Below are 26,833 nucleotides of genomic sequence, written 5' to 3' on the forward strand. Positions count from 1 at the left end.
TCTGAAACAGGAGACAAATTAAGAAATCCCAAAGAGCGGCCGAGCAGGAAGCCTAAGGCAAGAGATGACGCCAGGACCATTGAATCGCCAAGAGCCGTGGCAGGTCCTGAGAGTGTCTTAGCCTGTGACTCACGCAGTTGTAGAGGTTTGCGCAGATTACATGCAGCAGAAAACAGCAGCAGTGAGGGTAGTGTTCCCTTGTGTGAGGATCAAGGTAGCTGGGTTGCATCTGATCCTCTCTAAAGCAGAGGGGGCTCCATTCGTCGGTGACGTAAGCTGAGGACCAGCAGAGGCTATACACCTGAGCGTGAGAAGCCACAAGCCTTGAAGACCTGCTAACACCAAGTGGAGTGTACAAGAGCAACTTTCCCAGTGAGTTCACAGCTTACACGGGACTCTGGAGCGCTCCAATGCTGGCCGCATGCTCACAGCAGGCCGCTTCACTCGTGAGTGTGTGAAAGCAAGAATAGAAGTGACTGTGAAATCCCCCAAACCCCAGGGGAAATCTGTAATTGCTTCAAAAGCTTACAAGCAATACCCAAGCCAATAGTTTATAGCAAACCAGTAAAACCAATGTAACAAGAAATACTCAAGGCAAGAGGGGAATATTGAGAGGCTTAACGACTATAGAGCTTACTGCTTATGTGTTACAACATACAAATCTACAGGTGATAACAACCTCCATTGCCAAAGCCATGGTAGAAGAAAAAAAGAGACTATCTTGTGATCAGAAATTGGTTGTTGATACAGAGGGAAATGAAAGGTGGCAAACAGGCTACCCTTCTGGAGTAGATTATCCAGAGCGAGAGGAGCATAATTGGCAAGAGGTTTTGAAGAGCACTCATGTAGTTTCAAACTATGTTCAAAATGTGATGCTGAAGAAATATAATGACATTTTCAGTGCACTAAGTTGGAAGTTACCACTGAGGCACTTTTTTTGTTGGTTGTTGGCGAAATAGATGGTACAGTCTACTAAACACATAGTGCAAAAGGTTTTGCCCAAAAGAGCTGTCAAGTTTGAAGTAAAATATCCGGACAAAGAATTGTTTTTGCTACTGCAGAGGTGAACCTTATTCTTACTCCAGGAGGAGTTGGAATAGTTCATTTCTTTTTTTTAATCCAAAAGTTGTGACATTTTTATGATCAAGACATTTGTTGTTGCATACGTGCGGAGAATCAATGTAAACCAGTTCTAATTTATGGAGGATACTTTCTTGAAGCAGTGGAACTTTATACAGACCATGAGAAGATATTGGAACTTTGTGTTAAGACAGATTTCCTTGTTTTCTTTGAACTGTCGATAAAACCCTTTTTCAGATTGGGGGAAGGGAAATTCACCCAGGTTATGAGAAGAGACTGACCATATTGCAAATCAGATCCTATGTTATATAATGTTGATTAATTGAATTGCCAGATATTTTCTTCTTGTTGTATTTGTTGTACAAGTGTGAGGGTCAGACATCCTTAGGTAAGAGTGTTTCCTTTAGTTTATTTCAGGCAGGGAAATCTTCACCAGAGTACGGATAGTGATGTGTAACCTTTTTATTTAATGAAATGGCTAAAGATGAAAACGTTTTACAAAGTTGTCCGCCTCACATTTATGACCCTCACAGTTCTCTATGTACGTCCTGCAGCCAGATACAGTAGACACAGTGACCAGTGTATCGTCTTTGGTCATGGCCAGATAATGTATAAAAGGTGGAATGTGCCCATTTGCCATGCCAAGTGGAAACTTTGACTAGGTTATCTGAAAGATCCTTTGCCCAGTTCACCTTAAAGCGCTCCGATGGCCTACTGGACATTTTCAAAGGCCATGCAGAATACACGCTGTGCCTGAGCATGGCCTTCAACTCTGCCATAGGCACCTCAATGAGACCCAATATGCCCAATGGGCATGGACACTGTTCCTGGGGTATAGTCATCGATCATTTCCCAGGGCCTCCAACAGAACCATTATTCCACTGTAAGTGCAAGTGATGACCCCCAGTGTAAGTGATTATCCTGACTCACACACCTCAGTGAGGTCCATGGATGCATAGTTGAGTCCGGGAACCTATAGCCAAGCTGCCCTTTTTGCATTGACGAGAGGTGGATTCCGTGTGCCAATGGCCAACCTAACACTGATAAGGGTTGGGGAAGGCTCCTAAGGGCAGCCACATTATCCAATTTCTTTTTTTCAGTGCATGCTCTGCACCCTCCCACCTGAAATCGATGGTCCAAGAAGAAGACAAAACTTTAGTGAAACCTGTAAAGTTATATATATATTTATTGAAAGGTTTTGTGCAGGTTCATTGAATGGCAGAACAGCTAGAATGATCTGGTAAAGTTATCTTGAGATGGGGTTTCTAATTTAACGATAACTACAAAGCACTTTGTAATGTCTAGAAATATGTGTCTTTGTTCAAAGTTACACTCAATGAGAAGAACATCACACAGCCCTAAGCCCTCACACAAACGATTTCAAAACAAGGATAAAGCAGCATGCCACCCTGTTTAAGGGCTTATTACCTGGAAATGAACCACAATTATGTCAGTCCTGCCTTGGTGGTCATTCTTCATCTCATTCTTCATTTTCGTGTCTTCTTTGCTGTGCCGCTAGGTCAGCAGTTCAATCAATGGAGGACAGTTCCACTATTTTGTACTGATGTATGGCTTTCATGAATTCTTATAATGTTTAGTTTGCACATGTATCCCAGGGTAGTCCTGCAGTTATTGAGATCACCTTTCCTTTGCGGATGCCTGCTATAAAGACTCATTCTCACACATTTCTTATGAAGTGGGCACAATATTTTCCTGCATGTATCTGTTAGCCAGATCAAGACATCTCGGTGAGGCCCTGCTGTTGTCCCCAAAAGTAAGCGAGCGATGCAGGAGTGAAGACTTGCGCCCCACTATGACATTACAAAATGTGGGTGACCAGGAAAAAAAGGGAGAACTAAGCATTCCACTGTTGCCCCACCAAATTCATTTCTATGGCCAGTAGCTGCAACACCTTTTACACACCAATAAAATATAACATCATCCTCTCCAGGAGATCCCATATCATTGAAACTCCTAAGGCAGACGAGGCAATCAATACTGTGTCCTTCCTAGCCTTGGGGATACATGTATGGCATGTTTTCACTAGTGGGTACCGAATGGCACCCTTACTTTTATTTCTATAGCATGACATTCGGCCTCATTACGAGGAAGGCGGCCCCGTAATGCATGGTGTTGGTAAGGGACCGGCACCGTTCATTATGGGCCGCCACATTACGGGTCTGCTCGCGGTTGGAGGTCCAGACCAGACGTCCTTACCGGCACCCGCAAGCAGACCAGGATGCTAACAACGCACCCATTATTAACTGGCCCGTTGTTAGCATCCTCCCCATTGAGCCCTATGGGGGCTCAAATGGGAATGGGAATGTATCGGGTTCCCGGTCCCGAGAATGGGAATTACCGGGCCCACCAAAGTCGGCCCCGGTACCCGGTTAGCCATGCCGCTAAAAGCAGCATGGCTACCTCCAAACTCGTAATGAGGCCCATTGTGTACTTTGTGAAATAGTGGGTACATTCTACGCTTTCATTTTTTTATTTAGTATAATACAACCCACAATCGGCTTTCTATACAACACAATCATACACGCCTATATTCATAAGTGATTCTACCCGTGTGGGAAGTTAAAATCACCCTAAAACTGGTCATACTACCCATATCATGTGTACCCAGCAAATGTCATATTGGTTCTACTATAGTGACATTCCCAGTTGGGGTTCTCCTCCTTTTTCAAATCCTATTCATGTCATTCCTGACCACCCTTACACTTTTCAGACACCAGAACTGATGTTCTCACCTTAGTGCACCAACGTTCTTCTAGAAATCACGCCCTTGCACGGGCACTCACAGCGCACTCGGAATGTCTCATTAAATCTTCAGCTCGGAAAATCAAACAGGCCTCTGTTGCCCATCTCGTTTGATCTTGAAACCACACATGCACCAGGAAGGAATGTCTGGGCTGATATGTAATGATTCTTGCGGTTGTATCCTCCCAGGAAGACATACAGTGCATCATCTACTGTGCACCTGTGGACCTGTGGCTGATTCTCTGCTCTTCTACCCCTCCTTGTCCTGCTCTTCCAATTCCCCCTGTGCATTAACATTATTTAACGCCATACACATATATTTATTTATTTACTTATACTTGAGAACTAACATAATATATACAAATGGACACAGTGCAAATAAAAAAAGTGCAGAGAATGAGCTTTGCGTTTAATTTCAGAAATGTGCAGGTCACCCTATTCTCGAATGCGAGCTGCGCATTTCAGGGGGCGTTGGAAAGAAGCGCAAAAAGATAGCCAGCCCTCTTGCATTCGCTCCCGACACTAATGTGTTACAGTCTCCATGAAAGCGCATGCCACTGTGCAATGCTGTGGAAAAGAAACATTGATTTCTATCCTTCTTTGATGGATAGGAGTGCAAATTGGAGCGATGCGTTTCAGTTGACTGCACTCTCACTTCAAAGAAAATGCCTGAAAGGTTTACAAATGAACCTCTTGTTCATTGCGCCTTCCCCTGCACCTAGTCCACACATGTACAGGAGGAGGTCTTTTATTTTTGCGCAATACGACGCGCATCCCATTTGTGGATTGAAATGCGCAGAACTCCCCCCCCCCTTTATTTCAACAAATGTGTAAAGGGAGTGAAAAAGGGCGCCTGAAGGTGTGCCCCTAAGATGCGCTCATTCCGATGCCCTTTGTGAATCTGCGTGCATCTAATTTTTTTTTGTGTAAGTCAAGAAATGCGCTTGCGCCAATACACGCTTTGGGAATCTAGCCCCTAGTATATATATATGTACGTGGGCTTGAGTCACCTGCATGCGCAGGCGCATTGTAAATGACATCATATTATATCATGTTGGAAGAATAAATGACATCATATTATGTCATGTTGGAAGAATAAATGACATCATATTATATCATGTTGGAAGAATAAATGACATCATATTATATCATGTTGGAAGAATAAATGACATCATATTATGTCATGTTGGAAGAAATCGGTTGGTGGATGTGGGCGATGGTGGATTTTCTTATACATTCTCTGCATCCATCTGTCTGTCTAGAGAAACTGGTCTGATTATCATAAGGGCTTGTGTGTGTTTGTGTATTCAGTTTCATTATCTGCATCCTCCTGTTTTGTGTGTATTGCATGCCACTGCATATTCCCGGATTATAGACACATTGGAACATTTCAAAAACTGAATATCTTGAGTCTGCCAGATCAGATTTGTAATACCTTTGTGGTGTGCACCAGTTCCACCACTCGACATGGTGCATGCCGCACATTCCAAAGTCAAAGTAGACAATCTCTAGAAAGACCCAAGGCAAATACAGCCTTTGCTTTCAACATACTTTGCTTGTGGGTTCAGATGCGGACACATGTGTTTCTTTTCCAAGTGTTGTGAGCCTGCATGGGTGAGGTCAAAGGTTTAATAGGAACATTTTTAGCACGAGCATTTATGTAAAGTGTCATGCAACCATAACATGACAGTTATATGAGAACATGTTAAAGAAATTTGGCAACATCCGAACACGCAAGTTAAATTGGTTTCCTTTGATGAACGCTTTCATGATGAGAAAGCAAGGTGTAAGAGACGGTTTTAGGATTTCCATAGTCTCATGCTTTTTGGTCAAACTTCTTGAATGTATCTGCTTTGATGCTCGAGATGAATGACATACACCTAGCCTTTACGGGAGCTGGTGCACACCATGACATCAGGCCAACCTGAGGTATTCATCTTTTATCATTGAGAACATTTATATGTGATTTGGGAATTTGAAGTAGGAGTGAAGTTCCAAATGCGGATCACACCTGCATATATGTAATCACATGTAATCACACATACTAACAGGAACACATATATAAATGCGGATTATGAATGTGGCTTAAAAGTAATGATCCTTTTGGACTCCATGGGAATGGGAATTTACCGCTCTGCTGCCGCCCGTAATATCCTAGTAATACCGGAATATCAGGTGGCAGAAACGATAAGCCGAGGGTTCCGGTAAGCCACTGGTAGTAACGGCGGCTTATGCCAACGTCGTAATGAGGGCCATATCTGGTATTTCATCGCAATACACACATCTCTACATTCTTAAACCATGTGGGCGGTACAAAGACTGATATGCAAATGGATATTTCCCATCTGTGAAAGATACTGTGAGCAAAAAGCGTGTGCTGCAAACTCTCACCTCAGAACAGGTTATCATGCCATGTTCTTTCTGGAGAGGAGCGCCTGCTACCTTTTTTGAAATATTTGCAAGGAACTTGGGGTTGGTCACCCTGAGTTACCTGAGGGCAAGCAGACATGACTCCCTGCTCACTGTGCTCAGAGAGGCACAGCTTCACCTCACTGATGAGGCCCAACAAGACTGAAACACGTGTATGGGGTTGCTGTCGGTACTCTTGTTCAGAGAGGAATTGCCATAGCATTTCGGTGCTGGACTGCCCATGTGGGCGGAACAAAGACTGATATGCAAATGAATATTTCGCATCTGTGAAGGGTACAGTGAGCAAAAAGCGTGTGCTGCAAATTCTCACCTCAGAACAGGTTATCATGCCACGTTCTCTCTGGTGAGGAGCGCCTGCTACCTTTTTTGAAATTCTTAAACCATGACCCTGCATTGCATGCAGAATCTGCAGTATGATACAGACCATGAGTCCATGAACCTTATCCATTTAAGCAAATATCTGCAACCAGAATATCTTCCATGACACACCCACAACTCTGCAAAGATATATTATATCCCCTTTAGGAATCCATGGCTGGCGTGCGCACGGACACACACACACACAAACACACACACACTTTCATCAGCACTTTATGTTGGTTATTCTTATGATGGAGGATACGCATTTGCTTAAGACAACATCATATCAGTAGAGTTGGATGATACACGTCGTTCTGAATTAAAAATACATTCTTTACTGGTATTCATGAAAGCTATTGCAACGTGCAGTGGTAGCTGGGTGTTTCCACTTAACAAGAGAAACAATTCCCCTAAGAGGACACAGAAATGTCTCTGTAATTATATTGCCCCCATTTACACCATGATGTATTAATACATTTAATTCCTTGTGCATCTCATCCAGTTCTTAGGGGAGTAATCAGTTAGTAAGTTCTTCTCACAGGGCGGTGTCATAATGTGGAAAATGAGTTGTTAAATTACGCGCACTGTTACACCTGTGATACATCAGATACTCATCAAGCAGCTCAATCATTGGGTAGGGATCACCAAAACAATCCCAGAATTCTTCAAACACTTCCTAACCAACAGCAGCCCCCAAGCAACAGCTCTAACACTACAAGAGTATCATGCTGGTTCTCCAAGGCTCAATGTTCAGTGGTTTCCACTTGCACTTCTCACATCCCACGTTAATTGCAGTTGCAACTATAAGTAGATGCCACCCCTATTCTGATCAAGAACCTCACGGAATAAATAAATAATTCTGACTGCGCTGGTACATATCCATCAATGCATGGCTGAGAGCTGTCTGGTTCTTTATCCCTCTAAAACAGTGCGCCGTTTCCAGCATGACGTACATATGCCACTTTGCTGCTCCTTTGGCTTCTGCAGGAGGGGAGGCCCTTTAGTCCTCTGCCATTGTTATGAATTTGGCCATCTTGTCTGACTTGGAGCTTGCAACCTTGTGAGAGTTATATCATGTAGAGGGTCTTTAATCTGATTCACTGAAATACATCTAGATTTTGATCTTTACAAAAGTATAAAAGATCTCTCGGAACCAGGTGGTGTTTTCTGCGCAGATTGTGGCTGCTCCATCTCACACATTGTGTTTTTACAGTCTCCATATCTCAAAAGGGCTTTGGCTTTGAGTTACTAACCTGATTTATGTGAGTATACATGAAAAGAGATGCATGGCCCCGCAAGAGACACACATGTGCCTTTCTTTAAAAGGATTTTCTGGAGTGCATGATCTGGACAGGTGGTAATGCATTACTAAATACCAATACCTTCATATCAATGAGTCTCTGACCCTTCCAGTGATATTATGCAACCCTTCACATCTCTTTGGTACTCTTAGTTGCAAGAGCATCTTAGACAACCGATACTCAGTCTTGTTGTGGGATGATTATTGTATCTGGGATATGTCTATCATGAAGACATATCACTATCAATGGTACATTCCTTGGCTCGTGTCATAGTTTATAAGAGCCCTAATTGCCACACAATTAGCATAGTTCACTACACTCCTAGAAATATGATAACATTTAATACAATATATACAGGTATGTGCCTTGAATGCGATAGTGCCTCTCAGAGGCATCACTAGGGCGGGGCTAAGGGGGCTATAGCCCCTGGTCTTTTGGCTGTATCCCCAGATAGAAGCTCAGAGGCTACAACCAAAAGGCTATTGAGCCCCGAGTCCCGACAGTCCCGACATTAGCGTAGCCCCAGATTTTTTCCAGACCTAGCAACACCCCTGGTGTCTCTTAAATACATGTAATGAAAGATTGTCCCAAAGGAGTATCCTATTTCCCTATGTTACAAAGTGATGGAGTTCACATTATCAAATAGAGATGAGAAGGTGTGACTATGATAACAATACAGTACATGCTTCTGCTATGAGAGAATGTATAAGTGAATGGCTAGATGAGGAAAATTGCACTAGACCTAGTGAATAGGCAATACATGTGCACGCCTGAGGGAGAAGGGGTTGACAGTGGTGAACTGACCACCTCTGTTTCTGTATATCATTGGTAGCACACAGTATTGCCCTGAAGATGTTGCAACACGAAATGATTAGCATGTTATTTGAAAACATCCAGGTAAAATAAAGAGGAATATCAACATGCATTAGCATAAACATGAACAAACTACATTTAAAAATACATTTAATTAAACTATTGCTTATTAGTTGGTACAATAATAGTGGATCAAGGTCTTACCTGTTCACAGTCGTAACACGAAATTGAGGGCAAAAAAAGAGGAAGAAAACATTGAATTAGTAATAGTCAATAGGTCAACTGAAACATTGAATGAAAGAGACTGCATTATTGTCAGAGTACCCGACACACATTTCATAATCACGAATAATAGGTAAACATTGTCATCAATATCAATTCAGTGGGTTTATAGGAATGTTTTAATATTGGCAATAAGCAAAAATAAGCAGCATGGTTTGTTTCTCATGTTGTGTACACGTCCATTGTCTAACCTTTTAGAAAATAATATATAATTTTTAGATCACCATAACACATGTTGTATATTATACAGGGTAACAAACCAAAAACAATAACATGTATATATATATTCAGTTGGAGAATACTTAAATAACATACATAATAGCACAACAACTAAGAACTGGCAATAAATATATGCTCAGGTTAAAATGGCTAGAGAAAACTGTAAAGCCAAACATATAAAATCAGCCTGGTCTGAAAAGATAAAATTGGCATCATATTCAGATGAAGATGAACTAAGCACCAATGTGAGGCTGAGCTCTTATTTTACATTTGCATCAGATTAGTTTTAGGTCAGAGAGTCAAGCACATATCGATATCTGTGGTCTACACGATGGTCACATAATTGGTTTCAAACCCTTTTAATGCTCAAAACAAACCCGGAATTATAGTATTTGAGTACTCTTGGTCTTTCTACTCCTATCTGATCATATTCAGTACATTCCTACAGTTTGTCTCATATATTTCTTAAAATGGAGTAAGCCCTGTAGTGCTTTAAAGAGGCTTCCAAACAACAAATGTAGCTCATGTTAAGAAGACATCCCAAGTCTTCCCCTCTTTGTCAACGTTTTTTTTTAAACCGATGTTTTAGGGTTCTGATGAATCTCACAGTCAGTCCATGGTTCTGAGGATGGAAGATCTATGTGAGGAGTGCTTCGATCTTAAAGAGGTCCTTCATCTCAACCATGATGCTTGACATAAAATGGTGCCATGGGAAATATGGCATGAAAACCTTCAGGATGTTCTTAAAGACAGACTTCTGGTAAGTGAGTTGAATAGACAAGATAACTAATGTGTACCAGAATCTGCTCTCATATTGCTTGGGGGGAGGGGTTAATGATGTGTATACCTATTCTCTGCAACAGCATATCAATAGCAGGAGGAGGTTGTAAAGACGCCACTGGAATTTCCAGATCGCTTGTCTTTTAACAGACTTTGAATGTCTGACTTTCTATCATATTGTATACCCTCAGCCCATAGAAGTGACTCAAGGTGTGAACATTTGTCATCCTTCCTACTCCCAAATGGTCTGCAATGATATGGGCATTGTCCAGATCCATGAATTACCTTTGCAAGCTTTTTGTAACCAATAGTTGTCAGTGAGATTTCCCATCACCTGTGGGTTCTGGTGTTATACTCCACAGGAGTTCTCACCTCTCTTTACAAATACCCTGTTGTTCTTCATGTTTTCTTCTGCTGGCCCCTGAGCTTCTACCGCTACCACACTGGGGTAGAATATATGATTGCAAATTAATTGAGCTACCTTATCCCAACTCTACATTTCAAAGAGGTGATCCCCAACATTAAACAGCATGACTCCAGTGTTCCTTCAGAAGTCTACATCTATGACACTTGCTCCCACATCAACAGCGTTCTTCGATGCTAGTCTGGATCTGGGTGCGATGGATTCATAATAGCTTTCTGGGATCAGGATCTGTATGTCAGTCGGAAGGAAGCTGTGTGTCTTTTCAGGGATGGCACACTATACTTATATGCACTATATAAATCCACTTCAGACTCATGATCAGAGTGGGTCATGATATGTTATGATATGATGTGGCATTTATAACGTGCCTGTACACAAGTCATGGCTGAAGTTATCTCCCTTGCTTGTGCTGGTTTCACACATGAGGCAGGTGCAGTTGGATTCCACTTCTAAAACCATTTGTGGGAGACTCCATATGAACATGGTAATGTAAACCATTATGTGTCGTTGAAATATTTGAGTTTTTAAAGGTTTTTATCATAAGCTGTCAGGCGGTCTAGGACTAGAAAGTTCACAGCTGATCTTTTTCATCTTTTCTTTGAGGTACTGACTAGTCTGATCCTCTAATCCCAGTTCTTTTTAATATGTAAGTCAAATCTACAACAGGCAATGGTTCTCTTCAGATCACCCCCCCAAAGTACGTTTGGACTGCTGACTCTGACTTCCAGCATGCTATATTTTCTTTAATTTTACATTCTCGACATGTTTTAGGACCTCTGACTCCAAGGTCCAGCATGCAATGTGTTCATTTAAGTTCAAATTCACAAAGGGTTTTAGGAGCTCCAATTCCAAGTTGTAGCATGCAGCATTTTCCTTTAACTTCCCTTTCATAGTGTACCATTCAATCTCCAAATTCCAGAATGCAGTATTTCTTTCTGTTATGTTAACAAACGCCTGAAGGGCACTCCTCTGAACCTTTTCAGTCTAAGGGTGTCCCATCAGGGGTAACCAAACAGTTGTATGTGGGGGAGATGAAAGTGCAGAAGGTGAGAGGACAGTGAAGTGGGAGTAGGATAGAAAACCCACACCATTGTAAAGGTACAAGTTGGTGGAGACGGAGGGTGTATGATTGTGGTAGTAGGGTTTAAGGTGGTAATGGAAAAACTGATCATAAAACGTGGCGATAAATCCTGGCAGAAGTAGCAAATATTGTCCACTGATGCATTTTCTAGTACATTGTTGCAGGGTACTAGAATGCAGGGTGTGTGATGGACTCGAGCTGTGCTTTAGCGTGTCCTTGAAATGTGGCAGCGTTGTCAACTGATAAAGTTTTGAGCATCCTCCCACTAACCACAGAGATAATATGGGAGCCAGGGGCGTTGCTAGGGGTAGGGGCAAGGGGGCTATAGCTCCTGATCTTTTGGTTGTAGCCCCGGATAGAATCCCAGGAGCTACAGCCAAAAGACTAGCTAGCCCCCAGTCCCAACAGTTCCAACATCAGTGTAGCCCCGGAAAACCTTTGTAGATGAATGTGCAGCCCCATTAGTCATGCCAGGTGTCCCTAGGCTGTTTCTTTACTTGTCCTGTTTTATACATGTTTGTTTACCTTGTCTTTGTGTTTGCGCCCTGATGCCTGCAGGCTTTCGGAGCAATATAAGCCAATAAATAAATAAATAAATAAATAAAAGCGAACACTGAAGAAGAACACTAACCTGGAACCTGAACCTGATACTGGGGGACTGAGTCTGGGCTCCTACAGTATTTACACACCGGATCTGCTGTGATTCTTTTACTTCATGCTCGGGAGCTTTCATATGTATTGCATACATGTAGCACTGTATGTTTTCTGGTACGTCTGGCAATGAAGCCTATAGTCCTGAACAAGTGTTGTCTTTACAAAGGCCAGCCCACTTTCCATTCTCATTGTCATTGGCCAAGCGGGATGAATTCATAAAAGAGAGAAATGAGGACCCAGTATTAATGAGACATGTTTCGAAATACAGTATGTGGTCCCCAGTGTGTCTGGTCGACTGAGCAGATGGGGATTCAGGGTATTCCTACAGCCCCCTACCAGCATATGACATCCGATGTCTGCACTTACCCTTGCACCCGCCACTAGCTGGCCACACTTCTTATTTATTGTTATTTATTGTTTGTATTCATTTACTGTTTATCCTACGTACTGCACTTCCCCTCCCCCTTGCACTTTTCCCCTCCTCTATGTCCCCCTTCCCTGCACATGCACGATCTCACTGTCACCTGGCCTAGTAAGATCGTTGTCTCTGTCTTCTCTCTGTTCCCCCTCCCTTGCCTCGTCGCGCCTTGAAACTCTTGTGTATAGGCGCGTTATAAATGCCTTATCATATCATATAACATCATATCATCCATTTAATGACTTTAGGCTGCAGTTTGAGATTGAAGCATTAGAGCCTGACCGGAGGGCTCTGTTGAGTAGTATGTGGCCATCGCTCAAGTTAGTGGCCATGAGTTAAAGTTGAGGGCCTCTTATGAGTGCTAAGGTCAACTGGTGCACAATAGAGCCCAAAGGCAAGGGCTCTAATGCTAACACAGTTTGTGCAGGGGGAAAAGGGGCAGCGTCATCTCGCTTCTTGTCTCCTTGAGCAGTGGGCAGTGAGTAGACATCACAAAGCGAAACTGGTAATGCAGCCTTTACAGGCTGTTAGAGCCTCCATTCCAAGCTTGCTGATTGGCTGGAGAGCAGGAAGCTGTGTGACGAACAAAGGAGAAGCATCAATGGTGGCTTCTATAGTGCTCAGAGCTTGGCATCCATGCTTTTTGACTGCCATGCTCTAATCAAGATTAATAACTTCCTGCTGGTTTATGCCCGTATACTGTCTACCCTCAGCGGGCCAGGTGGCTTACTTAATTTCACCTCCAGCTGGAGAGGTCTGGCAGTGACTGTATACCTTTAAAAAACGTTCTTCTTTTTGATAGAGGGATAGACTAAAAGCATATGGCCTCTGCTGTAATCCTACTAAATTAAGACCGCTTGCCTCCCTTTTATGCTTTTTGTTGTATGTCTTGTGAGCGCCCTGAGGCCTTTGGGAGAGTGGCACCATATAAGAAACATATAGATAGATAGATAGATAGATAGATAGATAGATAGCTGTTTGATAGCCCACATCTGGAGTCAAATGTTTGATTATTTGCAATACTTTTTACATGTATTGTTGGATGTGCTAAGTGTGCAAGAAGACAACCTTCTGTCTCATAGTCCTATATTTTGCTCTATCAAGGCATTTTCAATAGTACCATTAAACAGTGTCCTCCGTCACCCGGATCTCCCTTTCACTGTTGCCCAGAGTCTCCAAAGGGATTACATTTGTGCCATGTGTTCAACAATAATGTGACAGAGTCTCACAATACCTCCAACAGAACCTTACAGAACCCCAAAGTTGTCCAGGCAGACCCACTCACAGTCCTCAACATACTCTCACACTGCCACGAGTTGACACCCACGATATACATTCTAAATTCTCTCTGCACCCCCGCCCCTCTTTCCTTTCCTCTCTTCCAGTGCTGTCTCAGTGCTTTGAAGTGGCCGTAGGGAGGTCTAATCACTGCACAAGCATTTAACACAACGCCATGCCAGCTCCCCCCACCCCCTAATACTTTCTAGCATTCTTAGTGCTGCAGGCACGCTAAGCAATCAACTAACGTAACATAACATGACCTCCCTACCCCCAACCTCGAGGGTACTAAGTTGCTGATGACTTAAAAAAGAATCGATCAGTTTTCCCAACCTTCTGCTGGACCGCACCATGGTCAAGACCCACGGGATTATGAAATCCTGCTTCTATGTAAAAGTAGGTTTGTGTCCAGATGAACTTGAACTTGCTCATACTTTTCAGGTGTACATTTCCTTGTGCATCTATTCCCTATACTTCTCTTTTGCCCTCTGATTTATGCAGCCAGCAACACCCCTACATGATGGCCTTCACCCCCAGGCCTTCAACTGTGTGGTGCGCATCTTCAGCCTGCCACCCCCTTGTGATCACGTCCTGCATGTGCCTAGACCATTGACAGTGACATTTGGTAGGATGTCATTCCTTGTTTTCCCACCCGTCGGGGTAGGAGAGGGATGTGGGAATGAAAGCTAGTGTTGCTGATCTTCAGAATGCCAGGCAATCTGTGCCACCTCCCAGGGCACAGTGGTTACACTTTATATGTCCACCTGCTCTTCCTGATCAAGTTTTAAAGTGTTTTTTAAAAAAACTATTTCTGTTGTTTCAACAAGCGCGGGTATAATGCATAAAACTGCCCACCGTAAGGAGCAGATAACACATCTAGCCATAGTGTAACTCCATCTTGGCTTTTCTTATACATTCCAGCAGGCCCCGTGCCATGAAGGAGATGCTAACCCCATCCTGGCCTCCCTTTACATCCTGGGACTTGTCCTGGATTATAATGGAAAATGCACACGTGCAAGTTCCCGAATGCAAAGAAAACAAACATTGTCAAATCCCAAAAGTCTGGCTTTGCAAATTTAGAGTGTTCAAGTATTTCTCTTCTCTGTTTCTCTTCTAATATATTACCCACTGCATTGTCAAAACCAGACCTAATGCCTTTGCCAGTTCTTTTTCAAAGCCACTGTGCCATCATAATTCAACAACTGGCGCTTTCCTATCACCTCCTTTTGCCTGGCCACCGCTTCACACTTATTAAAGTGCAGCAACGGTAAGTGGTTAGTCCTTAGACTGGGCACAGAGCTACAGCATATATGGTTTGCTTAACTTTGGTGCTTACGAGATTGCAGTTTGTGGACTTGGAAAGACATAACAAATCCGAAAATCAAACACTGGCAACTGTGTTTTCCTTCCACATAACATGCTCAACCTGGCACATACCCACACGTGGCAGTGCCAAGCTTTGACACGTAGCAGTCAATGTATGCTTTAAATTGGAGCATGCTTTGGAGTGTTAATGAGAACATATAGGGCACTTGGCCATATGACACCCACGCACTTTGTGTTTCAAGCATCATATTCATGTATTCAGGGCAACTCCTGCTTGTTGTATAAACTGTGAGCCACTACAAGGAAGAGAATCAGAGATTTGTGGGTTTCTGTGCCAGATCACGGCTGGAGGTACCCCGCATGGCACAGCTCCATTACTACCCAATGATAATGTAGTACATTGGCATTTGTCTGCCAAAGCAACGCAGCCAGGCATCACTGTCAAATGATAAAAAGCAAAAAAGCTGCTATGGACAACAAATACACAGATATATATATCTCACATTCAAGAAAGGGATTGTGGAGACTTCTTCATTCATCGTTGCTCATCTCGTAGCACAGTATTCTTTTGGTGCAGCGCAAGATACTATTTGCATCTGCTCAAAAAGAAGTGAGGGCTTGATTGGGAGGTGGTCTCTGCAGCATCGTGCTTCCAAGGAGGTGTAACAGCATGCACAGTGAATGTGGGAAATTATGGTTTGGTTCTTTCCTTGGGAGGTGGACAACGCACTTGTGTGACACCGCAGCAGCGTGCTTCTGTGAGGAGTAACAGCAACCCCAGTGAAGGTGGGAAAATAGTGGCTTGGGTCCTTCCTTGGGAAGTGGCCAGTGAACTTGTGCGACTCGCCAATCCATGGGGATTAACAGTAGCCACAGTGGTGAAAGGATGGTTTGTTTCTTTCATTGGGAGGTGACCCGTGAACCTGTGTGACTCCGAAGCGACCACAGTGAAGGTGGGAAATTATGGCTTGGTTCTTTCCTTGCAAGGTGACGAGTGAACCTGTGCGTCTCTGCAGCAGTGTGCTTCCATGAGGAGTAACAGCAACCACAGTGAAGGTGGGAAATTATGGCTTGGTTCTTCCCTTGCAAGGTGACGAGTGCATCTGTGCGACTCTGCAGCAGTGTGCTTCCATGTGGAGTATCAGCAGCCAGAGAAAAGGTGGGAAATAATGGCTTGGGTTTTCCCTTGCAAGTTGATGAGCTGACCTTCCTTCTCAAACTCCTCAGTCATCTGCCTCAAACTCCCTCAGGGTCAGTCACTTCTCCAAGCAACAAGTTGGTGGGAAATCTCTTTCTTTGGTTGGTGCCTCCCTCTGGAACATCCTCCCTGTCCCCTGAAACTTGAGGAGAATCATCTTCGGTTCCGGAAGCACCTCAAAACCTTTCTCTTTGCTTCTGCTTTTTCTCCTCCTCTCCCTTGCTGACTTCCTGGCTGACATTGAAATAGCACTGGTTACCTGGCCACCCTCCGATCTCGGGCTCAGGACCCCCCCCCCCCACCCCAGTCGCACTCCTGCACTGCCTTACTGGCAACTCCAGCACTTGGGGACTGTTTCTGTATCACTACAGTCCCACTACCAGCACTTGACACCTGATGTCGGCACTTACCCTGCACTTGCCACCGGCTGGCCGTACTTCTACTTGTTGTTATTTATTCATATCACTTGTACTGCACTGTCCTCTCCCCCTTCCCCCTTCTACTTCTCCTCCCTCCCTTTCCCATGCACTTGCGCAATCTGAATGACACATGGCCTAGTAAGATCGTTGTCTGTCTTCACTCTGTCCCCCTCCCTTGCCTCGTCGTGCCTCAAAACACTTGTGTATAGGCGCGTTATAAATGCCATATCATATAATTATCAGATCATATCACCTGTGAGACTCTGCAGCAGCCTACCATGCTTCCATGAGGAGTAACAGCAGCCACAGTGAATGTGGGAAATTATGGCTTGGCTCTTTCCTTCCTAATTCAATTTACTTTGTGTGTCTTTAGGCAAATTACAGTAGAGGAAATTTGAATTTTTGGAAAGCAGGAGAATTTTTGTGCCAAGTTACACCAATCATACATTACTCCTACCTATGGTTGTAAATTACACCTAAAAACTGTATTTTACAAATAATTCAGGTGTAGTTTATACAGTTGAAAAAGGCATTTAAGTTACACGTAATTTACAAAAAAAAATCCATTTACAGTAAATATTGGTGATGTGAGAGAGAGTGCCATGGAACCAGCCAGAAGGAAATGCTTCCTCCGTGAAATTTTCTTGGAAAAATATAGATCTGGTTCACCAACTTTTGTGTTTTTTTACTTTGCTGGAATACTACACATTGTAAAGGCAGGGACAGACCCTCTCTGCTCTTTCCTTTTAGATAGGCGGCACACCAGCTCTGACCTAGGGACAGCACCACCATGCAGGGATAGGGTGTGCTTCCTCGTAGGGATAGTGCTACCATAGACACAAAAGGTCTACTTTTGAATCACCCATGCTATATATAAAAATAAGAAAGATGCTCTATGACTGTTTTCTGTGTGATACTAAGTACTGAATACTTAACAGTAGGGCAGTTACACCTTTAGGGTCTTTTGTTTTGACCCAAATAAGTTCCCTGATTATTTTTGGACTGGAACATCACAGCCCAGGTTTCTAGAGTTCAGTTCAATGGGCCATTTTCAAGTTACATATAGAAATGAAAATAAAATGATCTGTATAATTCTTATTGAGAATGACAATTTAATAAATGTAGGCTTTATAAACATCATTAAAACAATCTAGATAACTTACAAAGCCTGTCAGCCTGTATTGTTCTGCAGAATAATAACATATAATTTGTACAATTCTGTAGTTTATCCCTGTAACAAGTCTGCACAAACAAACTCGTTTTGCATCAAGCATTTTTATTTTGAAAGTCAACACTTCTTCCCTTTATATTTGACATTAAGTTACATCATATGAAACAATAAGTCAAAATACAACTGGGTTAATTAAACAAATTATATTTATTAAAATAGTTATTTCAACACCTTGCAATGAGAAATGTGTTATGGTCCAAATACAAAACGTTAACATACTTGTTGGTTTGAATATGAGTATGGACAACGCTCAAAATATGTTTGCTAAACAAAATATCCATGAATTAGACATTCATACTCTATGTTAAGATGGATTTCAATAATCACCCCTTGTGGAGAATTTTGGGAGGCCACCCTATTATGGTAAACAGGGAAGACATTGAGAGTCTAGCCAAACCCAATCAAGGTGGCGTAGCAGCTGTCAGGAAGGGTGGGAGAGTGATCTAGGGCTCCAATGAGTCCACAAAGAGCAAACCAAGTTAGACAGGTACGTATCGGAAAATGCAATTTTTTATTAGGCATTTAGTTTACACACTAAACAGATAAAAAACCAAAGGCAGTCATTGTCACACAAAATCCCTACACTGACTGCACTGGCCACCTCAGTAGAATCCCAACTGTTGCACTTGTAAGGGCTTGTAAATATTGGTTCACAATTGGCAACCAGGCTAAATTGTTTGCCATTGCACCACATGATGTGATCATGGCCCTGGATATAGACACCTTGAAGTGCAAGGATCTTACCTCAAACCACCTGTTCCTCATCTTTCAGATGGGCAGCATGTTTTGGGATGCCGCTCAGGTCTGGTCAGCAGTAGCTTTATGAAAGAGAGGAATCATGTTTAAAGTTTCTGATTTTGGATACTGTTTTGACATGGTTTATGAAAGTAATTAAGAGAATTTAGATATAGTCTCTAATTCAGTGTTTTTACTACAAAGTTTGTAAACTGCAGCTAAGAAAGCAGTAATGTGGCGACTGAACAACATAACACACCATCCAACAGGGATGTGGGTTTGGGTTAGTGTAACTCCTAAGTTATGTTGCTTTGGAATCTTGAACATTAACAAGGATGGTGTAATTACTGCCGACTGCAGAATATATATTGCAGGATATATGTATGTGTCTATGTTCGACCTTCTTCTGGATAAAATAAAAACTATTATTGAGGAAATAAATCAATATACACAATTTATAGATGTACACACAGAATCTTACCAGAAAGGAGATTACAGAGGCATCCTAGAAGCCACTGGGTTTGGGCCGCTTTATAAATATTTAAAAAAAAAAATACAAAAATTAGTTGAAAAGCTCATTGCATGTTTCTGAGTCAAAGCCATTTCACTTTGACGTGTAATAGTAATAGACACTGGTTTCAAGCTGCTGGGGCCCATGTGAATGCGCTCTGTTAGCGTTACCCCATACTCCATTGCTAAGACTGGAAACGATCCGGTGCTACGCTAATATCGGGACTGTCGGGACTCGGGCTAGCTAGCCTCTTGGTTGTAGCCCCTCACACCCTATCTGGGGCTACATCCAAATGCCCACGAACTATAGCCCCTCCAGCCCCTCCTGGCCCCAGCAACGCCTCTGCACAAACCTACATTCATACCTCCTTTGAACTCCTACAATTGCTACCAATCTCTCTAAGCCTTCAGCTGCAGGTGAGTGCATGTCGGTGATCTGAATGATTGGATCATTTTGGAAAGATATTTAAATGTGTGTGTCCCTTAGAAGGAAGTAAATGTTAAATTGGGAAACCTGGGAGGAATTCTGGTTTTGATGGGGGAAGGGGTGCGGGGTTCCTTTTCTTAAAGTATGGATTAGGTTGGACTGTGAACGATTTGATTGGAAGTTGATTATATGGTGGTTTAATGTTAAAGGTTTTGCTTGTTTACTAACTTATGTTTTTTTGTCTATGAAACCAATAAAAACATTTCAAAAAGCATGTCATGTTTACTCCAGCATCACGGGATTTATGGGGCAAGAAAACGGATGCACAATATCACAATGTGAACTTTGACAATGTTCCTGAGATAATGCAGCTGCACCAATCACTGCTTGGATAGCAAGTCACGTGAAAGACGTCACCAACAGCATGGCATTTGCATGAAAATATCAGACGGTGAAAGTGCAATTCATGATCATTCAAAATATCCATCTTAATCTGATTGGATGTTATGCATTAATCCCCGCCCTCAGAGAAGGACAGGTATGTGCACCGAAAACGCTGCTTTTATCTTTAGCAAACATTTGCATTTAAAATATCTCAAATGTGCAGCTGGTACACGTGTTGTGGGGCCTTAATGAGATTCAGAAAGCAATATTGGAACTACCGTGGCACTGGGCATTCAATTCAGAGGGAGGCGGGAAGGCTGTTATTTTCCATAAAGAAATGCATGCATCATTCATGGCTGCCTGGCCTCCCAGAGAACGTAAAAATGATGAGCACGCTGCATGCCACTGCACTGTGCCTGCTGAAAGCCAAGGGCTGTGTCATTATCGGCGACCCAAGACAGAGAACCAGCTAATACCTCCCATGCCCTAGCAGATCACGCCTCCTATGGAAGACATATTTCTCACGCAACCAATTAAGTACCTATAGGAGTCACGCACGATGTGGCAACATTGTGGTCATGGTTCCTTGGTTTCTGTCCAGTATTACTGTTGGTATCGATAGCCGTAACCATAATTAGGTGGGTGAGTGCATGGTCGGCCCCAGCTAATAGAAATATCCAAACCTTACTTTGTCATTTTGATTAATGTCCCTATTCCCTTCTATTCACAGAAAGCCATTACAGCATCTAATGCTAATAATTGGCCGCTTTACCCACGCGCTGCTGGCCACAAGGGTGAGCAGTGTGGCCCCAGATATACTCAAGAACTGTGCTCAGCATCACTGCCTGCATGTGTGCACTGACAGGTTCAATTTCATAAAACATTTTTTATTTAAGCCGGTGCGCCAGGGCTACCAGCTAGGTGGAAATTACCTGCATGTTCCATCAACCTGCATCTCCTATGCCCTGGGAATATTCCTAGAAAAGGAAAAGTAAGCGCTCCTTTGGCCATGCTCTCGCTTTCATGGTGGGTGGGTGGTAGATCTCCGACTGCTAAGGTGAGCTCAGCATTGCCTACTGCACCGCCAGCTCATGCCCGCTCAGCAGTCCATGCCAAATTACTGTCTTGCTTCTGAACTCTGAAAACTTGAATTTGTGGAGAGAATTAAAGGCAAATGTAGATTGGCTGAATTCAAAGTGAGAGGCGCTGAAAGGTTTCACTGCAATTCCCCTTAAGTGCCAAGGACGAGTAGGCTCTTCCTTTTTGCATGGACTTGCATAATAGCCTGGCAGTTGAGGGGGCACATAATTATAATTGGTTATTTATAAGCGCTTACTACCTAGAGGTTTCTAAGTACGGACCCGGGAATCGAACCTGGAACCTGTGTTGCTCTGCGTCGTCTTGCTTCCAAGGTGGGCGAGCGCGTTACCCCTGAGCGTCGTCTTGCTTCCAAGATGGGCGAGCGCGTTACCCCTGAGCTTTCCTCCCGAGACGTATGATTGAACTGTTTGGAGAAATGTTGTTCCAACAAAGCAGGTCAATATGGTCTGTCTTTTGTAATGGACAGCACCTGATACAAGACATGACTGTCTCAATGTAAAGTTAGAGGTGCCAAAGGAATGCATTGTTTTATTCACTATCATTGTAATGAGTCACTTGCTTCCTTGAAAAACAGCACCCAACATTTGATGAAAATGGTGCTGCAAATGAAACCATCATTGGGTCAATATGGGGGATTGCGTACATTTCGCCCCAGAGACTAGGACCCTTTTTCACAGAGAGTTTTCCAATGGGGTCTTTCCATTATAATAAATGTAAGTGGACAGCAGCAAATGCTAAAACAAAAAAAACAAGGTGAACGTACTATCTGTAATCATGGAGAAGTGTGTCTGCTGCAATGGAACTGCACGTCCAAAAATACCAATGCCCAAATGTGTCAGAAATGTAATTCAGCTAACAAGAGAACGCAGCCTTTGATACAGAAATTAACTTTGAAGTGTGAAAACTCAAGTAAATCATCCTGTGATTGCATAGGATGTTGCCATGTTATTCAAGGAAGAACCTGTTTACTGCACATGGAAGAAATGATCTAAATGCAGATTTTAAAATTTATACCAGAGAACATATTTTTTTAAATATGACCTTTTTATTTGAATTGACAATTGTAGATGTATTCAGAGTTACAACTACCTTTTCATGTACATGGTAAATGATGGTGTTTCATATTGGTTTAGATTTTGTCATTACAATGGGAGTGAGGAGGCCATGCACGCATACAGAACCTGAAGATGCTATGAGTTGGCTTAGTGCAATGCTGAATAGTCTAGTGTAATCACTGATGTACTCACTGCACTTAAGCTTTGAATTCAGGTTCCCATGTGGTCGGGGTTAAGACTCCCAGGGGATTAGCCTGGGCATTTTAGGGGTGAAAGATTTGTTGTGTAATTTAATCATGAACATTCTTGTAAAGGTCTGCCCAAGAACACACAATTAGTCAGAATAATACTCAGTGATGGAGGACCGAGATGCGCACCAAAGCCCAGCTTTATTCAAACAATGACTCCTAGCTGGGACAGCATACAAGCATCTCGTTCTCATAGCTCTCAACATTTCCAATGACTGCAAGCACATTTTGTACCAAAACTACGTCAGCAAAGACGTCACATTATACTATCAGTTCACAAAACCTAAGGGGAGTTGGCTTGGTTAATGGCTCTAACTTCATACTAGGATACATTGGGGTTAGTTATCTAATTGGTCAATGCCTATCTGATGGCTCTGCCTTGACCCATCATTTTATAGATACGATTTTATAATACATCATTACAAAGACAGTTAATTGGTTGGCACTATCCATTATAGGCAGTGTGGCAAGGTACATTTCTTTTGGTTGGCACCTAGTTTACCAACCTTGGACACTTTGGCGAGATATCAAGATATAAGCGAGCGACAAGTGGGTCAAGAGAATTCCATAGTCTGCCATAATTCCAATTAAAGAGCACTCCTGGTCATCCCGAGGTGATGAGGCCTTCCCATTCCTTTGTACTTTGGCCTTGTGTGCTGTCTGATATCTGTGTGTGTACTGAGGGAGTTCTGCAGGTGTCCTATCTGTGTTTGGCTCATAACGAATAGCTAGTGTCCTTCATGCCTGGATCACGTGTTAGGGTACCGTGTTTGAGAGGGGATTTCCTTCTATTAATTAAGGTTTTAGATCATTCTGATGTGCATGTCGTGTTCTTTGTGGCCACTTGGGGCACTAGTCAGTTACTTTTCTATAAATCCTTTTGGCTTACTGATCTGGTACACCTGGACATAAATGGTTGTTTGGGCTCTTATTAAAATTGATTAACTTGGGAGTCTACCGCTTCTCATCTTGGGAACCGTTATCTCGTGCCTGCAGTCCATTCATGTATTACTCCCTCCCTAGATCCTGGCCGTGGCTCTGGCCACGAGCTGCTGTCTGGGCTCTGCATGAGTTTCTAAAATCTATGTGTTTTTGTAAGTTCAGAATCTTGTGTTCTTGCTAATTTTGAGACCTGCTCCAGCCTCTGAGTTAGGAAAATGGCTGCACTTCTGTCTTCCTGTCTCCACATTGTAGACATATAACTGTGTGTGAGTATCGTGTATCTCTGCCATATGATGATGTCCCTGCCCATGTATTCAGCATCTTATCTACCTATAACACAACTGCCCTATTGGTGTAATGACCCCCTTCATGGTACACAGGACCCTCCTGTCCTTGCTACTGTGTTGCACTATTTATACTGAACACTATTTGTGCATTCTACAAACTACTTTTAGTCCTTACTGGTGTTGTACACCCTAACATTTACGGCAGATTGCATGTTCACTCACTTTAGTAAAGCATATTGTTTCATGGGGCTCAGTTGAACTCATATTGTCAACCACACCTAGGTTCTTGGGGTAGTAAGGCTGTCTCAGTTTATAACTTTTCTTGCCCATGCGGTAATGGGGCAGGCTGGGCAGAAGGTGGTAATGACACAGTCATCTGCGTCATCACACCCCATTACATTTCCAGGACAAAAGGCTTTGTGAACAGGTCTACCGATTAATGAGCATCCCTTACCTTTGCTACTCCATTTAAGGGGACGATTGTCTTAGAAATACACACTAAAATACCAACAGAAATTAAATTCATGGTGTTCACATAGATTAAGACTTAAAAAAATACATGCTTGTGCTTAGAGTGTTCACCTTTTAATTCTGCCTTCCATTAAATCAGGGTTGTCCAACTCTGGGCTTTGAGTGCCGGAAATCCTGATGGGTTTTCAGGATATATTTCTCATTTAAATTCATGAGGAAAGCTTTGCAAGCATTTAGAATCATTGTATGCAAATCTACCTGATAAATATTAATGAGGGGTATCCTGAAAACCCAGCATGAATCCGACCCTCGAGGCCAGGAGTTGGACAACCGTGCATTAGATAGACCTAAATAAATCATTGGCTGAGAGGCCTATTAGCATCAGGAGTTTCCTTGCCCTGGAAATGAAACTGAGGCTGGGAATCCATAGGAAACCATGCACCATTTAGAATTGACATGCCACTTGCAATCATATGTTTCATATGGAAATATATTGGCTCATAACTTTGGAACCATCCCAGTACGAACATGGGGCTGAGTGCATTTCAAAACCAAGAGCCCCCACCTCAATTTCACACCAATATTCCATTCTCTACATTTTGTGAACATTAATTAAATGATTAATATTCATAAAACTATGAACATTTACAGCACAATTGTATGCCACATATGCAGACATGTGTCATGGAAAGTAGAGTCCAGTAATCCATACATTTTTAAGGTAGCTGGTTGCTTCCAGAAATAATAGAACAAAAACCATTCTGCAGTCAAGAATATTAAGAGCAGGTTAGGCCCCACGTTTTTCTGCTCACAAATATAGAAATTATAATTACACAACGTAGATTGTGGGTGTGTATTCAAAAGGAGTGTCTGAGTATGAGACAGGCCAATGGGAAGATCGGGCCAACCACATAGTGTGACATAATTATTATATAAGCATTGGAATATTTGACACTTTAAAAAGTGTGACAGCAGAGGGGATAGGAGGCTGATATTAGAAAAGCTGCAGGAAAGAAAACCACCAGGGATTATGATTATGGATGGGTGAATCAGAGAGAGAACAACATAAAGGCTGTTGAAGGGAAGATTCCTGTTCCAGGTGATGAGTCCGGTCCACAACAGAACCTGCAAAGAAGGACTTGGAGGCCATCACAACTTCATAGATGCAAATCAGCAGGAGCCCTGCTGTCTGGTGCATTTCCAATCTAAAGGGTTCCTGCTGCTCCTTAAGCTGAAAAACCCTTCTCAAAAGTGATTATGAGATTTCCTAAAAGATTACATTTATTTAAATAGGAAATGTACAGTTACATCTTAATGCACGCTTAACTCTCACTCAGCTGTCAAACATTCCTCCGACATCTGACGCCTTCTAGAGGAACTGGACCTCAATGTCCTTGGTCTCACCGAGACATGGTTCACGCCCAGCTCTGTCACCAGCTTTGACACTCTCCTCCCTGATGGCTACAAGATCCTCTCCATGCCCAGGCCCAACCGCTCCAGTGGGGGTGTAGCCCTGATCTTCCCCGAGTGGATTGCTGCCTCTGTCATTCCTACGCAGGCCTACTCCTATTTTGAATGCCTCGTCTGCAGGCTCTCTCTCTCCCCTAGCCATTCCCTTACTGTGGGTACTATCTATCGTCCACCTGGTCAGATCTCCTCCTTCCTCTCTGAGTGGGCGGACCTCTCCTCCTCACTACTGTTCTTGACCTCTCAACTCCTCCTTCTGGGAGACTTCAACATCTACCTGGATGCCTCCTGTCCTCCCTCTGGACTCTTTCACAACCTCTGCGACTCTCTCGCACCCTCTATTCTCCCTTCTGTCCCAACTCACTCTACAGGGCACACTCTGGATGTTCTGATATCCTCAGACCTTCCCCTCTCTGCCTCTTTTACCACTCCTCTCTCCTGGAGTGATCACTTTCTCCTTTCCTCCCATCTCACCCTCTCTACTCTTCACGTCAAGCAACTTCCTTCACAGCTACCCACCTTCTTGGTCATCTGACCCATGAAGCGTGTGTCAGTTGAGGCTATCGCCGACACTTTCTCATTCCCCCACCCCCTTTGGCTGACTCTCACCCTGACACAGCCTTTTCATTGCTCCACTCGGCTATATCTGATACCCATGATATTCTTGCCCCTGTCATGAGAATCTGCTTGAAGCCCAAAGCCAAGTGCAACTCCTGGTATGACTCAGACCTCGTCACCCTTAAACACAAGTGCAGGGTGGCCGAGAGGAAATGGCTTCCTTCATGTACATTCTCTGACAAAGTGGCCTGCCGCCTGCTCCAAAAGGCAATACCGCCTCTCTGTCCTCACCAAGAAGAGAGCTCTCATCCAAGCCTGTGTCTCTGCGACATCTAAGAACTCGGCTGAACTTTTCAAAAATCTGAAAGGAGAGGCCACCAGGGGGCGCATAGGTAATGGCTGCCTAGGTGCCGTGCTCCCGCCGAGGCTGGGACTTTAATGGGGATTGAGCCCCCCCGAGGCCCTCCAGGTGGATTCACTGGGCCTGCCCGTGGCGGTGATCCCCCGTGGCGCCCCTGCCCGAAAGAGCGGAGCTCGAGGCCCTCGGGAGACCAGAGAATGGGCCATGACGGAGGTGCGGCCTAGAGAGAG

At 43.3% G+C, this 26,833-nt stretch overlaps 1 protein-coding gene across 5 annotated transcripts in view; it reads right to left on the reverse strand.

The window, feature by feature from the left end:
• IQSEC1 (IQ motif and Sec7 domain ArfGEF 1) overlaps positions 1–26,833 on the reverse strand; it is a 3,055,115-nt gene that overhangs the window by 1,083,868 nt on the left and 1,944,414 nt on the right. The window lies entirely within an intron of this gene.

The sequence above is a fragment of the Ambystoma mexicanum genome, chromosome 2p (genome assembly GCF_040938575.1).
Source record: "Ambystoma mexicanum isolate Mex_15411 chromosome 2p, UKY_AmexF1_1, whole genome shotgun sequence".
Taxonomy (NCBI): domain Eukaryota; kingdom Metazoa; phylum Chordata; class Amphibia; order Caudata; family Ambystomatidae; genus Ambystoma; species Ambystoma mexicanum.